Source organism: Aulostomus chinensis, chromosome 4 (genome assembly GCF_037954235.1).
Source record: "Aulostomus chinensis isolate RoL2024-O1b breed Wild chromosome 4, RoL_Achi_v1.0, whole genome shotgun sequence".
Classification (NCBI taxonomy): Eukaryota; Metazoa; Chordata; class Actinopteri; order Syngnathiformes; family Aulostomidae; genus Aulostomus; species Aulostomus chinensis.
In genome coordinates, this window is record NC_141323.1 from 20855601 (window position 1) to 20872060 (window position 16460).

The following is a 16460-nucleotide window of genomic DNA, read 5'->3' on the forward strand; positions in this document are numbered from 1 at the left end:
ATAGAGCCCATTTGTTTAAGAGTCAAAGGCTTATGGCCATACCACTCTGAACACGCCCGATTTCGTCTGATCTAGGAAGCTAAGCAGGGTCGGCCCTGGTTAGTACTTGAATAGAAAACTGCCTGGGAATACCAGGTGCTGTAAGCTTTTTTGTTTCTTTGTGAGGAAAGGGCAGCTTTTAGTCTTTGGGGACCAGCATGAGCGAGCTTCCCTCACACACCTTTTCTTGAAGCGCCTTTCTGCAGCTTTGAAATTGAATGTCATGCAGCGTGTAATTTGAAGTAGACAGATGGCAGATGCAGTACTTTTCTCTAGATGACATCAACATTCTTTTCTTTCATTGACAGGACACCTATTTGGCGTGTGAAAAGACCCTGAGGCTGTTGCGCTTCACTTTTTTTCTGAGGTTGTAAAGTGAGTGAAATGGATATAGAGCCCATGTGTGTAAGAGTCAAGGGCTTACGGCCATACCACTCTGAACACGCCCGATCTCGTCTGATCTTGGAAGCTAAGCAGGGTCGGGCCTGGTTAGTACTTGGATGGGAGACCGCCTGGGAATACCAGGTGCTGTAAGCTTTTTTGTTTCATTGTGAGGAAAGGGCAGCTTTGAGTGTTTGGGGACCAGCATGAGCGAGCTTCCCTCACACACCTTTTCTTGAAGCGCCTTTCTGCAGCTTTGATTTTGAATGTCATGCAGCGTGTAATTTGAAGTAGACAGATTGCAGATGCAATACTTTTCTCTAGATGACATCAACATTCTTTTCTTTCATTGACAGGAAATCTATTTGTCGTGTGAAAAGACCCTGAGGGTTTTGCGCTTCACTTTTTTTCTGAGGTTGTAAAGTGAGTGAAATGGATATAGAGCCCATGTGTGTCAGAGTCAGGGACTTACGGCCATACCATTCTGAACTCGTCTGATCTCGAAAGCTAAGCAGCGTCGGGCCTGGTTAGTACTTGGATGGGAGACCGCCTGGGAATACCAGGTGCTGTAAGCTTTTTTGTTTCATTGTGAGGAAAGGGCAGCTTTGAGTGTTTGGGGACCAGCATGAGCGAGCTTCCCTCACACACCTTTTCTTGAAGCTCCCTCCACAGCTTTCGAGTGGAATGTCATGCAGTGTGTAATTTGAAGTAGACAGATTGCAGATGCAGTACTTTTCTCTAGATGACATCAACATTCTTTTCTTTGTATTGACAGGACAACTATTTGGTGTGTAAAAAGACCGTGAGGCTGTTGCACATCACATTTTTTTTGAGGTTGTAAAGTGAATGAAATGGATATAGAGCCCATGTGTGTGAGAGTCAAGGGCTTACGGCCATACCACTCTGAACACGCCCGATCTCGTCTGATCTTGGAAGCTAAGCAGGGTCGGGCCTGGTTAGTACTTGGATGGGAGACCGCCTGGGAATACCAGGTGCTGTAAACTATTTTGTTTCATTGTGAGGAAAGGGCCGCTTTGAGTCTTTGGGGACCAGCATGAGCGAGCTTCCCTCACACACCTTTTCTTGAAGCGCCCTCCGCACCTTTGGAATGGAATGTCATGCAGTGGTTAATTTGAAGTAGACAGATGGCAGATGCAGTACTTTTCTCTAGATGACATCAACATTCTTTTCTTTGTTTTGACAGGACAACTATTTGGCGTTTGAAAAGACCGTGAGGCTTTTGCACGTCACTTTTTTTCTGAGGTTGTAAAGTGAGTGAAATGGATATAGAGCCCATGTGTGTAAGAGTCAAGGGCTTACGGCCATACCACTCTGAACACGCCCGATCTCGTCTGATCTCGGAAGCTAAGCAGGGTCGGGCCTGGTTAGTACTTTGATGGGAGACCGCCTGGGAATACCAGGTGCTGTAAGCTTTTTTGTTTCTTTGTGAGGAAAGGGCAGCTTTTAGTCTTTGGGGACCAGCATGAGCGAGCTTCCCTCACACACCTTTTCTTGAAGCGCCTTTCTGCAGCTTTAAAATTGAATGTCATGCAGCGTGTAATTTGAAGTAGACAGATGGCAGATGCAGTACTTTTCTCTAGATGACATCAACATTCTTTTCTTTCATTGACAGGACACCTATTTGGCGTGTGAAAAGACCCTGAGGCTGTTGCGCTTCACTTTTTTTCTGAGGTTGTAAAGTGAGTGAAATGGATATAGAGCCCATGTGTGTAAGAGTCAAGGGCTTACGGCCATACCACTCTGAACACGCCCGATCTCGTCTGATCTTGGAAGCTAAGCAGGGTCGGGCCTGGTTAGTACTTGGATGGGAGACCGCCTGGGAATACCAGGTGCTGTAAGCTTTTTTGTTTCATTGTGAGGAAAGGGCAGCTTTGAGTGTTTGGGGACCAGCATGAGCGAGCTTCCCTCACACACCTTTTCTTGAAGCGCCTTTCTGCAGCTTTGAAATTGAATGTCATGCAGCGTGTAATTTGAAGTAGACAGATGGCAGATGCAGTACTTTTCTCTAGATGACATCAACATTCTTTTCTTTTATTGACAGGACACCGATTTGGCGTGTGAAAAGACCCTGAGGCTGTTGGGCATCACTTTTTTTCTGAGGTTGTAAAGTGTGTGAAATGGATATCGAGCCCATGTGTGTCAGAGCCAAGGGCTTACGGCCATACCACTCTGAACACGCCCGATCTCGTCTGATCTCGGAAGCTTAGCAGGGTCGGGCCTGGTTAGTACTTGGATGGAAGACCGCCTGGGAATACCAGGTGCTGTAAGCTTTTTTGTTTCTTTGTGAGGAAAGGGCAGCTTTGAGTCTTTGGTGACCAGCATGAGCGAGCTTCCCTCACACACCTTTTCTTGAAGCGCCTTTCTGCAGCTTTGAAATTGAATGTCATGCAGCGTGTAATTTGAAGTAGACAGATGGCAGATGAAGTACTTTTCTTTAGATGACATCAACATTCTTTTCTTTCATTGACAGGACACCTATTTGGCGTGTGAAAAGACCCTGAGGCTGTTGCGCTTCACTTTTTTCCTGAGGTTGTAAAGTGAGTGAAATGGATATAGAGCCCATGTGTGTAAGAGTCGAGGGCTTACGACCATACCACTCTGAACACGCCCGATCTCGTCTGATCTTGGAAGCTAAGCAGGGTCGGGCCTGGTTAGTACTTGGATGGGAGACCGCCTGGGAATACCAGGTGCTGTAAGCTTTTTTGTTTCATTGTGAGGAAAGGGCAGCTTTGAGTGTTTGGGGACCAGCATGAGCGAGCTTCCCTCACACACCTTTTCTTGAAGCGCCTTTCTGCAGCTTTGATTTTGAATGTCATGCAGCGTGTAATTTGAAGTAGACAGATTGCAGATGCAATACTTTTCTCTAGATGACATCAACATTCTTTTCTTTCATTGACAGGAAATCTATTTGTCGTGTGAAAAGACCCTGAGGGTTTTGCGCTTCACTTTTTTTCTGAGGTTGTAAAGTGAGTGAAATGGATATAGAGCCCATGTGTGTCAGAGTCAGGGACTTACGGCCATACCATTCTGAACTCGTCTGATCTCGAAAGCTAAGCAGCGTCGGGCCTGGTTAGTACTTGGATGGGAGACCGCCTGGGAATACCAGGTGCTGTAAGCATTTTTGTTTCATTGTGAGGAAAGGGCAGCTTTGAGTGTTTGGGGACCAGCATGAGCGAGCTTCCCTCACACACCTTTTCTTGAAGCTCCCTCCACAGCTTTCGAGTGGAATGTCATGCAGTGTGTAATTTGAAGTAGACAGATTGCAGATGCAGTACTTTTCTCTAGATGACATCAACATTCTTTTCTTTGTATTGACAGGACAACTATTTGGTGTGTAAAAAGACCGTGAGGCTGTTGCACATCACATTTTTTTTGAGGTTGTAAAGTGAATGAAATGGATATAGAGCCCATGTGTGTGAGAGTCAAGGGCTTACGGCCATACCACTCTGAACACGCCCGATCTCGTCTGATCTCGGAAGCTTAGCAGGGTCGGGCCTGGTTAGTACTTGGATGGGAGACCGCCTGGGAATGCCAGGTGCTGTAAACTATTTTGTTTCATTGTGAGGAAAGGGCCGCTTTGAGTCTTTGGGGACCAGCATGAGCGAGCTTCCCTCACACACCTTTTCTTGAAGCGCCCTCCGCACCTTTGGAATGGAATGTCATGCAGTGGTTAATTTGAAGTAGACAGATGGCAGATGCAGTACTTTTCTCTGGATGACATCAACATTCTTTTCTTTGTTTTGACAGGACAACTATTTTGCGTTTGAAAAGACCGTGAGGCTTTTGCACGTCACTTTTTTTCTGAGGTTGTAAAGTGAGTGAAATGGATATAGAGCCCATGTGTGTAAGAGTCAAGGGCTTACGGCCGTACCACTCTGAACACGCCTGATCTCGTCTGATCTCGGAAGCTAAGCAGGGTCGGGCCTGGTTAGTACTTTGATGGGAGACCGCCTGGGAATACCAGGTGCTGTAAGCTTTTTTGTTTCTTTGTGAGGAAAGGGCAGCTTTGAGTCTTTGGGGACCAGCATGAGCGAGCTTCCCTCACACACCTTTTCTTGAAGCGCCTTTCTGCAGCTTTGAAATTTAATGTCATGCACCGTGTAATTTGAAGTAGACAGATGGCAGATGCAGTACTTTTCTCTCGATGACATCAACATTCTTTTCGTTTTATTGAAAGGACACCAATTTGGCGTGTGAAAAGACCCTGAGGCTTTTGCGCATCACTTTTTGTCTGAGGTTGGAAAGTGAGTGAAATGGATATAGAGCCCATGTGTGTAAGAGTCAAAGGCTTACAGCCATACCACTCTGAACACGCCCGATCTCGTCTGATCTTGGAAGCTAAGCAGGGTCGGGCCTGGTTAGTACTTGGATGGGAGACCGCCTGGGAATACCAGGTGCTTTAAGCTTTTTTGTTTCTTTGTGAGGAAAGGGCAGCTTTGAGTCTTTGGGGACCAGCATGAGCGAGCTTCCCTCACACACCTTTTCTTGAAGCGCCTTTCTGCAGCTTTGAAATTGAATGTCATGCAGCGTGTAATTTGAAGTAGACAGATGGCAGATGCAGTGTACTGGGCTTCTCTCTACTCCTCTCTCTCCTCCTATATGTGTCATACATTAATTATACTCATAGGTATTACTAACTTGTCTCCTTTTCTGGAGCCTTTTTGGCTCCTCTCATTCCAGATCTGGGTGCTGCTGGAGGAGGCTGCAGAGCTGAAGAGGCTCAACCTTCAGCATTTAGACAGGAAAAGAAACACCTGTGAAGGTCAAACTGCTGCTTTCTTGACTTGTTCAATTCTCCATGTTCAAGTCCACCATGCTTTTGATTGGTTCTGATTCTCTGTGGCAAAATCCAACAAGAGGCTCCAAAAATGTCTTGAATGTCATAAGAATGCACAGGACAAGATGTTCGTTTCCTTCATGTCTGCAGTTCCTCCACTGGAAAGTAAAGTCAATGCTGTTCCTCTGCTGAAACCTGGGATCGGACCAGGGACCTTTAGATCTTCAGTCTGACGCTCTCCCAACTGAGCTGTTTCAGCTCTGAGGGAGGGCCCTGCTTCTCTCATTTTATAATCTCTTCCACTCTCACTAGAACTAAGAGAGGATTTGAGCTTCTGAAGTCATGACACATTGAACAGTTCTACAGGACCATTTTTGATGAATGTCTGAATCAAACAAGCCTCTTTTGTTTGTCTTCTTCCCAGTTGCCTCAACATTGTGTGAGCCAATAATTCCACATCTGTACCAGACACACCTCTGGTTGGTGGGTTTTATGGATCTTTCTGTTCTAACAGTGTCTTTTATCTTAAATATGCCACTTTCACATGAAAACATCAATAACAGGACAATATCAAAACTATTATTGCTGCTGTTGCTGTTGTTGGTTGTGTGTCTGTCTTCCATCCCCCTGTCCCCCTGTCTTTCTCTCTGCTTGTCTTTCACCCTCATCTTGTTCCCATCTTTTTGTCATTCTCTCCCTCATTTCTCTCTGTCTTTTGTCTTTTCTTCTCTATATTTGTCTTCTGCTGCTCCAGGATCAGCTCCTATCACACAGTGGTCCAGAACCATTATGAAGCCTGATCATGAATGTGAGCAAAGCTCTTAGAACAGGCCTGCTGCCACCACAACTAAGATCCTGCAGGTCACTAGAAACTCCAGTGTCCAGCTGACAAGTGGACTTTCCTCTGATCTGTGGTGGTGCTGAGTTTAGCAAACATCTCCAACAAGAAGATGAAGGAGGCCATCAACTCCTCCAAGCTCAACATCTATACTGGCTTTACTGGGAGATCAGGAAGTCAAAGCAGATCTTCACCCTCCACCTCAGATGGTTTCTACTCACAGAGATGAGGGACCAGTTCAAACCAGCTACCTGGAGCTCCCTTAAGCCATTGTCCCCATCAGCTAACATCTGGATCTGGACCTGCACCGGTGCTGATTTGTGTCTTGAGTCCCCAGAGTTTGTTGAACCAGAGAAGCTTCAACTGGTGACGGTCGTACAACCAAGTGTGAAGGTGAGCCTGCATTGTCTGATCTGGAGCTAACAGGGGAATTAGCAAGTGCTCTGACTGTTCTAGAGTTGCTGCTTAGTTGAATTTGAATTTATTTGTTGAAATGTTCCAGTTTCTATGAGGTCAGGGAAGATTGGTGTGGATCTAAAGGTCCCTGGTTGGATCCCAGGACATTGTTTTGGCTCATTTGAACATTTTCAAACCCTCGTTGCTCAGATTTTACATGAATTTGATCATGACTTTTGGACAAATGTCTTGTTTATTAATTAAATAATCACTTCAGTTATGAATTTAGTGAGTCACCCAGACTTGGTCAATAACAAAAATAAGTCCGGTTATTATTCAGTTTCCAGTCAGTAGGGACACACGCACGCACACACACACACACACACACACACAGCCTGTCTTTGGTATAAAATGGTCTGTCACGTTCACGTTGGAAGATTTCTCCGACTCAATTGTGAATAAAGAGATTCTTCATCTGACACCTGAGTCTTGATCCACTGATTCCTCTGATCCACCTCTTTCTGCTCCAACAAGGCTGACATGGATCAGGTGGGTCCATGTCATCCAATCAGTAGGTTTCTCTTCTCAATTAATTTTCTTCATCCCAGTTTAGATTGATTCTTCTCAGCCTCATGAAGGAGCATCTGATCAGGTGTTTGACTGCTTGTTGGTTGTAATTCCATAGATTTTAATCTCAGATGTTATAGAATTAATAAGAACATCTTAAAGACCTTTGTCCAACACTTGAAACTCACCTGTCTGTGGAGGCCCAACTGGCCTTTGGTAGTGAGGTGGTGGATGCATGTGAATGAAATGAGGCTCGTGTTGCTGTGAGGAGCCACTAGAGGGAGACACCTGTCGTTCCTCCCAGCTGACAATGAGGCTTCACAGCTGCATTTGAAGCTGTCCTTTATGAGTCACAACTGTCTTGAGCTCAGGAGCCAAACTCACCGAAAAAATATGCAAGTGGCTTTGGACAAAAGCGTCTGCTCAATGAAATTGTAGGATTGTAGAATTCTATAAATGTATAATATAATTGTAGAAATGCTCTCTCTCACCACCCCCCAAAGTCTGTGCCAGGGTCTCTGGCCAGTGGTCAATGGCTCCTATCACCTGCCCAGGATGGATCCAGCTTGCTTGTCTTTGTAATTCTGCACTTATTTGAGACCTGGAAACAAAGGAATGCGGAAAAAGAGAAAATAGGACCTCACACAAATGGGCTTGTGACACAATTTTAAAGAGTTGTGTCAATGTGAATCTTTTACAAATGTGTGTGTGAATGTGGTTGTTGTGGCCGAGTGGTGAAGGCGATGGACTAGAAATCCATTGGGGTCTCCCTGCTCAGGTTGGAGTCCTGCCAACAACGTTAAAGTGTTGATGTTCTGGAGGAGACAACATCTGATCTTTTTAGATCCACGAGTCAAAGGTTTTCTTTAAAGTGCTGCAGCAGCTGAGGATGAGGGAGAGACAGAATTTCAAACCATCTTCGTGAGGACATTTTGAAAAATGATGATATTTGCCACAGTTATTATTGACTTGGAACACTGCAAAAATATCCCCTCTCCAAAAACCCTCCTCTTCAACTTTGTACCCAAGTTGTCTCCTCATCAGGCACCACAGTGTCCAGGATGTTCAGTCAAAAAGTCATTAATGATTTTAAAAATGTCCATCAAACACAAAATAAGGCTTCAAATAGGTAAAATCACCATCTGTAGACTGGACCAATATGCTGATGTGATCCTTTGATTAGTTTAGGATCAGTCAGAGATCAAAGACTGAAGCAGGAGATCAATGCTCAGAACCCAGAGATCAAAGACAGAATTCAGACATCAGAGAAAGAATTCAGACATCAAACACATACCTGATGGAGGCTCCACCCCCCCCCCCCCCAGACAGTTTCCATGTAAGTCGTAAGTTTTATTTTTAAAGCGCCAAATCACAACAAGTGTTATCTTCTTTTTATTCTTTTTATTAAAGATTGAAGCTCCATACAAGACAGAGTTTGTAGACAAGAACATCACAGCCTGGTAAGCTTTCACTTCTTTTGATGGACAGCTTTTGATTTCAGGTTCTACCTCTGTAAAATTGAAAGTAAAGTAAATGAAGCACCTGTGAAGGTAAAACTGATGATGTCATGACTTGTTCAGTCCTCCAACGTTAAAGTCCAACAAGCTTTTGATTGGCTCTGATTCTCTGTGGCAAAATCCAACAAGAGGAAACAGAAAATCTTGAGGTTGTCTCACTTTTTTTTTTTAAAGAAACTCTGCATAGGACAGTGATAGGATGCTTGTTTCCTTGGATGAAAAAGTCTGGTACTCTCATCTTCTTAAACATTTACTTGTTCAATCAGGACAAGAGAATCTGAGCTTGGATGTCATTTTGTAGTCAGAGGTGAATTAAACTTGTAAACATCAGCTGGTGTTCACTCTGATGATGTATCGATGGTCTGTATTCTGCCTTCTGTAGCACGATGCTGCTGGGAAGAAGCCTGATTATGTCAGAGTTGTGTTCAGTGGCTCCTGCTGGGTCCATTTCTGACAAATAGGCTCCAAAGAGTTCAGGTGTTTAAAAGCTCAGGATTGCTGTCAGCAGACGAGGTGGCCGAGTGGTTAAGGCGATGGACTGCTAATCCATTGTGCTCTGCACGCATGGGTTCGAATCCCATCCTCGTCGTGAGCGACTCTGGTTTCTACTCCTACATTATGGAATTACTGTGAGGCTTTTAACTGACACAGATACCAGTTGAGTCAACTTCCCTTTCACAACCTGACCAAAACAACTCAGACACCCAGAGCTCACATGTGTCAATCACCTCTGTAGAAGGTCCCGCCCCCACAGAGCTATAAATCCTCCCATCAGTGAAGAAAACTGAAGACACCTCTTTGATGAGAGCTGAAGCATCTTCAAGAAACCTGAAACAGTGCACTTGGAACATTTAAATAATTCTACAATTTCTTGAAGCTTTTGTCCAAAGCCACGTGCATGTATCACATGTATATAATATATATGTGATACTCTTTCATCTACTCATGAACCAAAAATGCAGTCTAATACCAGTAAATTTGTGCAGAAAAATGTCATTTGTGCTGCTTCTTTTATTTATTTGTTTATTTAGTATTTTTTTAATGTATTTTCTTTCAATTCACATTTTGTCCATTAACTTCATAATCAGAGTCACCATCTCATCACATGACTAAAGTTTGGGTTCTGTCTTGGTGGTAAAATATCCTTCCATGCCCCTCACTAGTTTGCACACAGAAAAGCATATTTTACTGGTTTCAAATCTCTTAGTGTGTTCTCTCTCTTAACCCAGCTGTGGCAGCTTTCATTGTGTGATTGATTTTAAAATATAAAGATAGAACAGAACCATTGGAATAAGATGTCGGGACATTTGAAGGAATGTAAATCTCCTGTTGAAATGTTGCAGTGTGCAGCTGAGGCTCTCTGGCAGTGGCACAAGGAGCCACAATGGCAGAACCTGGACCCTCCTGGAGGAGAACCACAGTGAGGGCCTTCTTGGCTCCAGATTGATGGAAATCAAGTGTCTGAGGCTGTCAGCAGCCATGAAGTTGATCTGGTTGGGCACTGGTATTTGTTCTTTCTGCAGCTCAGGAGTGATTCAGGAGAAGAGTTTCAGAACAGCCAAGGTTGGGGACTGGAATTTTCAAATTTCCCCTGGAACCAGACAACCTTGGGAGGTAAAACCTCCAATCATAGCCACTCAGATGCAGCAGCAGAAAGAAGCTGTCATCTACCCTGACAGTCAGAGCATCAAGTCAAGTAAACATCAACCATCTTGGAGTTCCAAACCTTCACCTGTCAGATTCAGCTACTTCTTATTGTGGGACTTTAAATTTGAACACAATGGAATTTGGACAAGGAGTTTTCCTTCAAGTCCAAACATCATCGTCCAGCCTCCAACCAGAGGTCCATCAGTTATCATGGGAGCCACATGTGGAGTCTGGATTCTTTTCTAGAATGTGACGGCAATGACAGTCCTGCCAAGTGACATCACTGACATGAATGGATGACTTCAGTCACATGACTGGATGACTTCAGTCACATGACTGGATGATTTGAAAATTTTGTTGTTGGCCTCTGGACCTTTTTTAAATCAGTAGTTGACCACAGGTAGCTTAGCTAACTGTTAACTAATTAACTTTTAGTCCAGACAAAGAATGTGGGTTGACAGTTATTCATACACAGTCTTTGGTTTCAGATGCAGCCTCAACTGAGACTCCAAGTTCAGAGGATGGGTTTGTTTGCTGTCAGGTTGCCACCTTTTAGAAATGAAAATCAGGGACGCCCACCACGGCTCCTGGGGGCCATGACCACCAGGGGCCTGACTCCCATGAGGTGGGTGCCCACAGCAGTGGTGTGTTTTATTTTGTAGGTGTTTTTAGTCAAGGGGTGATCAAGAAAGCAATTCCTCCTACTTAAAGCTTGAAATGCTTTATCACCAATAAACACATTCTTTATTGTTCAACACTGAAATGCACAATTAAGTTTTAAAATACAAACTCAATAAATGGAGAACTTTATGTGACTTAAGTTCATAACACATCAACAGGTTTCCCTCCCTTCTTTTTCCAAGTCTCCTTCTTGTTCCTCCTTGCAGCTCTGGGGAACTCTTGGTCTCTCAAAGCCCTTTTGGAAAACTCTGAACAGGACTGCTCAAAGTTGAGAGTGATCACTCCTTTGAGCTCCATGGAGCTCCTGTTCCTGCAGTGACTCCATTTCTGCTTTTCATTTTGTGTTTGTATTAAAGTTCTATTGCTGAAAAAAAGAGACTTTTTTGCCTTTTTCTTGAAGTAAATATATGAGGGTCGAAACTGACCCATAACACCATGGATGTTACAATAGTTAATAATATTAAAATGAATAATAAATCAAACCAATCCATGTCAGAGATGTGTTCTAACACCCCTCAGTAATGGTCAGGAAACACAACAACCTTTTGTTTATTTCTATGATTTTCTTGAGGTTCATTTGATCATTTTTTAACTGAAATCGAGGGTTTACTGACTAAAAAAAGGTCCAGAGGCCCACAACAAAATATTCCCATCAATATTTCCATGGATAAGGAAGCCTAACAAGGTAACCGGGAGATGGGAAACAACTTGGATGATAGAAAATTGTTTTTAGTTTATTTTACAGCTGGTTGAAGACGAGGGTCAAAACTGACCTGTTAACATAAGAGATGGGAACAGAAAGCTAACAACAAGAGGAAGGTTGAAGCAATGAAAAAGGAGTTTGATAAAAATCTTGAACTGACAGTAGAAATATCCTTTTGTATGTTTACCTTTGTTGACAGAAGTCACTTTAGCTTGGCAGTGAAAAGAATCTCTGCTAGCTTGACAAATAAGTGCACAAACTAGGTTCAAGCTGGACTTTGGACACTAGTATCTGCAACAACTCCCATCAACTCCTAATCTAGCATCTCTGCTGGGTCAAACTATTTTACAGAACATTTGACAGACCTGTGGAGCAGTGAGGACAGACATGAGTTGATCCACATGATCCACTGAAGCGCCATTTTACCCTGCCACTGAGGTCACCAACATGAGCTGGAGTTGGGACTCTTGAACTGAACCTGGTATCACAGCGACACCTACTGCTGCTAAATGGAACAGCAACATTGAACCCAAGTACAGGATTGGAGGGAGACTGATGGTCGCTGTTTGGGTTTTTGAAGAACAAGGAGGGCGTTGGTTCAAGCTGGATTCTCAGAGACTATTTCCCCAACCTCTACATTGGAATCTACACTGTCATCCAGTCATGTGACTGAAGTCATCCAGTCATGTGACTGAAGTCATCCATTCATGTCAGTGATGTCACTTGGCAGGACTGTCATTGCCTTCACATTCTAGAAAAGAACCCAGACTCCACATTTCCTCCTATCTATTATTGTGTCCCATCCTCCTGGTCCTTACCCTGAATTCTCAGAGTTTATATCCAGTTAAGTTCTCAAAACTCAAGATTCAGCCATGAGTGTAGATTAATTTCCTTTTCTCCACTGATTATATGTCAAGGTTTGTGTGTGGGGGTGGAGCCTATCCCAGCAGCCTTCGGACAAGAGGCGGGGTTCATCCTGGACAGGTCACCAGTCCATCACAGGGCCAACACACAGAGACAGACAACCATTCACACTCACAGCCACACCTACAGTCAATTTAGAGTATCAATCAGCCTCGTCCCCTCTTGATGTCTTTGGACTGTAGGAGGAAGCTGGAGTACCAGAGAGAACCCACACAGGAACAGGGAGAACATGCAGACTCACACAATTGGGGCTCAAATCTGGAACCTTCTTGCTGTGAGGCCACAGTGCTGACCACTGCACCATTGTGTCCCCTGAAAATGCCACCAGATCGTTTGGATTTTCTATAAAATCAAGTACACATGAACATGAAGAGGTTTTCACAGGGCTGGTGGTGCAATGGATAGCATGACTGACTACTGTCAGAAGATTCTAGCTTCAACTCCTGGCTCGCTCACTTAAAATTTTATACTCAGAAGCTTTCACACCTGAAGTGTGAACCACTGCTAAAAGTCCCTGAAATCCTCCAAGGTTTCCTCCTTGTCTGCTGTAAACATGAACACATGCATGGATCCTGCTACCTCTCACATGTTAAGCTGGCACTTGACAGTGACAGCAGGAGAACAAAAAATCCCAGTGTGTCATCAACATTTCCTGGAAACTAAATGACAGAAGCCAGTGGTGGCAGGTGAAAAAAATTCTTGGTGGGGCTGGTGTGCCAAAAACATTTCCGTGCCTAGTCTAGTATAATCATTCAAAAAGAGCAGCCGGACAATTATTAAATGTTTTAAAATAGTATTTACTTTCCTTCTTAAAATCGACAGTTTCAAAGACAAAAAAAAACAACAACAATTTACAACTACAGTAAATTTTATGCGATCAAATATTATACAATGATGTTAACTTTACAGAAGGTGATTTGAGCTTAATCTATACAATACAAATCAACAATGTGTGTGTTTGTCTCTCTCTCTCTGTCTCTCTCTTTGTTCATCTGTGTCTGTCTCTGTCTCCTTCTCTGTGTCTCCGTCTTTGTGTCCTTTTCTCTGTGTCTCTATCTCTGTTTGTCTGTCTCTTAGTGTGTGTGTCTCTCTCTGTCTCTCTCTCTTTGTGTCCGTCTCTCTTTCTCTCTTCGTCTACCTGTCTCTGTCCCTCTGTCTCTCTGTCTATTTGTTTCAGTCTTTCTGGGTGTGTGTTTGAATTCAGCAGTTATTTGTACAGGAACTTTGCTCGTCTCTCTTTCTGGGAGGCAAATTTCTCAATGACCCTGGTGTTGAAACCAGGAATGTTTCGTGTCAGTTTTTTCTCAGTGGAGAGCATAGCCAGAGCGTTGAGCCGATCTTGTGCCATGGTATTTGTAAGAAAAGTTTTTATCCTCTTCAAAGTGGAGAAGCACCTCTCAGATTCTGACGTTGTCATTGGTGTGGTGATGAGGATGTTGAGCAGACTTACAGTTTCAGTGAACGTGTCTTGAAGGTTATTTTCCATCAAAACCTGATAGAGAGCCAGTGCACCACTGCAACTCTGAAACTCTTCGTTCCCGTAGATCAGAGACAGCTCTGTTTGAAGTCTGGCCTTGTCCAATGAGGGATAGGCTTCCACTGTGGTTTTCAGTGCTGAATCTGGGAACTTTCGGCTGTGCTGTGGGAACAGGTCTCCTTGCAGGAGTGTGGCGCTGACAAGATGCTTGGTGAAACTAAATCTCTCCTTGGCATGGCTCACAATGGTGTCACATACCTATGCAATGATATAATTATACAAAATAGGAATTATTGCATCTTCACTTGTCTTAATACATTGACCTGATGAGCTAGCCTATATTATGTAATAAACATACTGTAATGATTCATATCATCATAAAACAATATACATTTAAGTCTGGACCACTGTATCATATGGCCAACATCTTATTTTGATTTTATTTAATAATGTGATTCAAATCACACTAAGAAGCAAGTTCTTACCTCCAGTGCCAAATGGTGCAGTGTGTCTTCTCCCAAGGTTCTGCGTCTCTTTGCGGGTGGCTCCTGAGCAGGTCCCCTGAACTCCTCATCCTCAGCCAGAGTAGGCACATCCTCCCTGACCCAACACATAAGTTTCATGAGTAAGTTCTAAAAACTGGTTAGGGATACATTAACAAAACCAAAGGTGGATATCATTACTGTCAATTATATTATACAGATAAATCAATTCTTTAAATAAGATGATATATAAGCATTTAAGTCTACATATACAGAGAAATTGAGGTTAGGCTACAAATTAATTAATTTAGCATACCTGATAGCCTGCATGTGGTCAATGAATGTCTGGGTGACTCCTGCCATGTAGACAGCATCAATGTTTCTCTTCTGCAGCTGGTTGTAAAGGATGTCCACATGTGGCATGATTTTGTGGAACAGGGCCAGTAAAAAACAAAAAGTTTCATCTTCCAGCATTCTCACATAGCCACCAGCTTCTCTCTTTGTCTGGCTATCAAACCCTTCACTGTTCCGGATAGCCTGAAAGCAATTCACCAGATCCTTCTTGTGCTCATAAACTGTGTTAACACGACTGTTGAAGTTCCAACGTGTTGATGATGCACTTGGAAGTCGGTGCGCAAACTTCTCATCAAGCACTGCAGTTCTCTTGCTTGACTTAGAGAAAAGAGAAGCAAATCCCCCCATGTCAGAAAAAAAGTGACTGATCTGAGGGATGTGGGAGGTTGCTTGCTGCAGTATCAGGTTTAACTGATGGGCATAGCAGTGAACATAGTGAGCGTTTGGATAGATGTCTTGTACCTTTCGCTGCACTCCTCCTTTGGCACCCCTCATCACAGCTGCCCCATCACAGGCCTGGGCAATCAGCTTCTTTTCTTGTCCCTCAGAAAGGATGCTGTGCAGCCTCTCCAATAAGGCACTGGCTATTGCATCCGCACAGGTGTTGGGCAGCTTCAAAAATTCAAAGAACCGCTCTTGAATATTGTGGCGGTCGTCAATGTATCTCAGAACTAAGACTAACTGACACTGTGTTGAAACGTCAGTAGTTTCATCAGCCTGGATCGCTAAAAAGTCTGCCGATTTAACTTCATCCAGGATCTGTTCTCTCAAAACTGCCAGCATACAGTCCAGGAGCTCGTTCTGTACTGTCTTCGAGGTGCCTTTAAAAACGGTTGCATTTTCAAGGTGCTCCCTCAAGTACCGATCAATGGATGCCATCAAGTCAACTGGACCTCTGAATATTCCAGCGTTGTCAGAGGAATCACTTTCGTCATGTCCCCGCAGAGCCAGTTCAAAAGCACCACAGAATTTAACAGTTAATTATCTTAGATAAGATGTTACGGTTCTTATCTACCTCATCATTGTGCTTCCTTACAGCGATGCGGTGACTGTCATCGAGCTGCGTTGCTATGCTAATCTTCCCAAGAACCGCTAGCTTCACGCAGTTTTCCATGTGAATTTTCGCTCTTTCGTGTTTCTTAATCCGCTCGGAGAGGTGCTTTAGGTCAGTGATTCCTGTCTGTGTCCATGCTGAATCACACCGGTCACTCCTGAAAGGGATGCAGGGGAAGCAAAAAAGTGCGTTGGCTGCTCCACAACCCGTCAGCCACGGCTTGCGCTGAAACCAGCTCCGGCAAAAAGTCCTATTGTAGGATTTAGCCTTTTCCTTGGACTGCTGCTGGATGTTGATTTCAGGCTTGTCCGGTCCCAGCTCCTTAACGCGGATTTTTTCCGCCATGGTCCTCCTCGCAAAAGGGAAATTTAAAAGGGATCTCACCGAAATCGGTGGAAACTTCTGCTCTTGAACTTCGATCGTTGTTGTCGCCATTTTCTCTCTCACTCACTTCTCGCGGTATTTTTTTTCGTAGGGCATCGGAAATCTGGGAATCTCACTACGCAAAAAGAATATCGCGGGCTCCTCAGCTAGCTTTCGCAATCCAAACCTTCACGCATTTTACGTTGGCGTAGGGGCGACTTTTCCGGCGCCCCTACGCC

General features: G+C 43.9%; 2 long non-coding RNA genes, 10 other non-coding genes and 3 pseudogenes across 12 annotated transcripts in view; all 15 read left to right on the forward strand.

Moving 5' to 3' along the window:
- Positions 1–5299, forward strand: part of LOC147263056 (uncharacterized) — a 33380-nt gene extending 28081 nt beyond the window's left edge. Inside the window, exon 4 of the long non-coding RNA XR_015112605.1 lies at positions 5098–5299. This is a non-coding gene — a long non-coding RNA (uncharacterized LOC147263056). The remainder of the gene's footprint in view (positions 1–5097) is intronic.
- LOC147262968 (uncharacterized) overlaps positions 1–16460 on the forward strand; it is a 355221-nt gene that overhangs the window by 231853 nt on the left and 106908 nt on the right. The gene's annotated exons all lie outside the window — the stretch shown is intronic.
- Positions 29–147, forward strand: LOC147263103 (5S ribosomal RNA; annotated as a pseudogene).
- On the forward strand, positions 458–576 carry LOC147263104 (5S ribosomal RNA). The gene has a single exon (XR_015112818.1). It is a non-coding gene; the product is annotated as a 5S ribosomal RNA (ribosomal RNA).
- LOC147263105 (5S ribosomal RNA) lies at positions 887–995 on the forward strand (annotated as a pseudogene).
- Positions 1306–1424, forward strand: LOC147263106 (5S ribosomal RNA). The gene has a single exon (XR_015113530.1). It is a non-coding gene; the product is annotated as a 5S ribosomal RNA (ribosomal RNA).
- LOC147263107 (5S ribosomal RNA) lies at positions 1735–1853 on the forward strand. Its single transcript, XR_015114883.1, has one exon. It is a non-coding gene; the product is annotated as a 5S ribosomal RNA (ribosomal RNA).
- On the forward strand, positions 2164–2282 carry LOC147263108 (5S ribosomal RNA). Its single transcript, XR_015112819.1, has one exon. It is a non-coding gene; the product is annotated as a 5S ribosomal RNA (ribosomal RNA).
- LOC147263109 (5S ribosomal RNA) lies at positions 2593–2711 on the forward strand. Its single transcript, XR_015113661.1, has one exon. It is a non-coding gene; the product is annotated as a 5S ribosomal RNA (ribosomal RNA).
- On the forward strand, positions 3022–3140 carry LOC147263110 (5S ribosomal RNA). Its single transcript, XR_015114191.1, has one exon. It is a non-coding gene; the product is annotated as a 5S ribosomal RNA (ribosomal RNA).
- Positions 3451–3559, forward strand: LOC147263111 (5S ribosomal RNA; annotated as a pseudogene).
- Positions 3870–3988, forward strand: LOC147263112 (5S ribosomal RNA). The gene has a single exon (XR_015114778.1). It is a non-coding gene; the product is annotated as a 5S ribosomal RNA (ribosomal RNA).
- LOC147263113 (5S ribosomal RNA) lies at positions 4299–4417 on the forward strand. Its single transcript, XR_015113467.1, has one exon. It is a non-coding gene; the product is annotated as a 5S ribosomal RNA (ribosomal RNA).
- On the forward strand, positions 4729–4847 carry LOC147263114 (5S ribosomal RNA). Its single transcript, XR_015114620.1, has one exon. It is a non-coding gene; the product is annotated as a 5S ribosomal RNA (ribosomal RNA).
- Positions 9044–9125, forward strand: trnas-gcu (transfer RNA serine (anticodon GCU)). The gene has a single exon. It is a non-coding gene; the product is annotated as a tRNA-Ser (tRNA).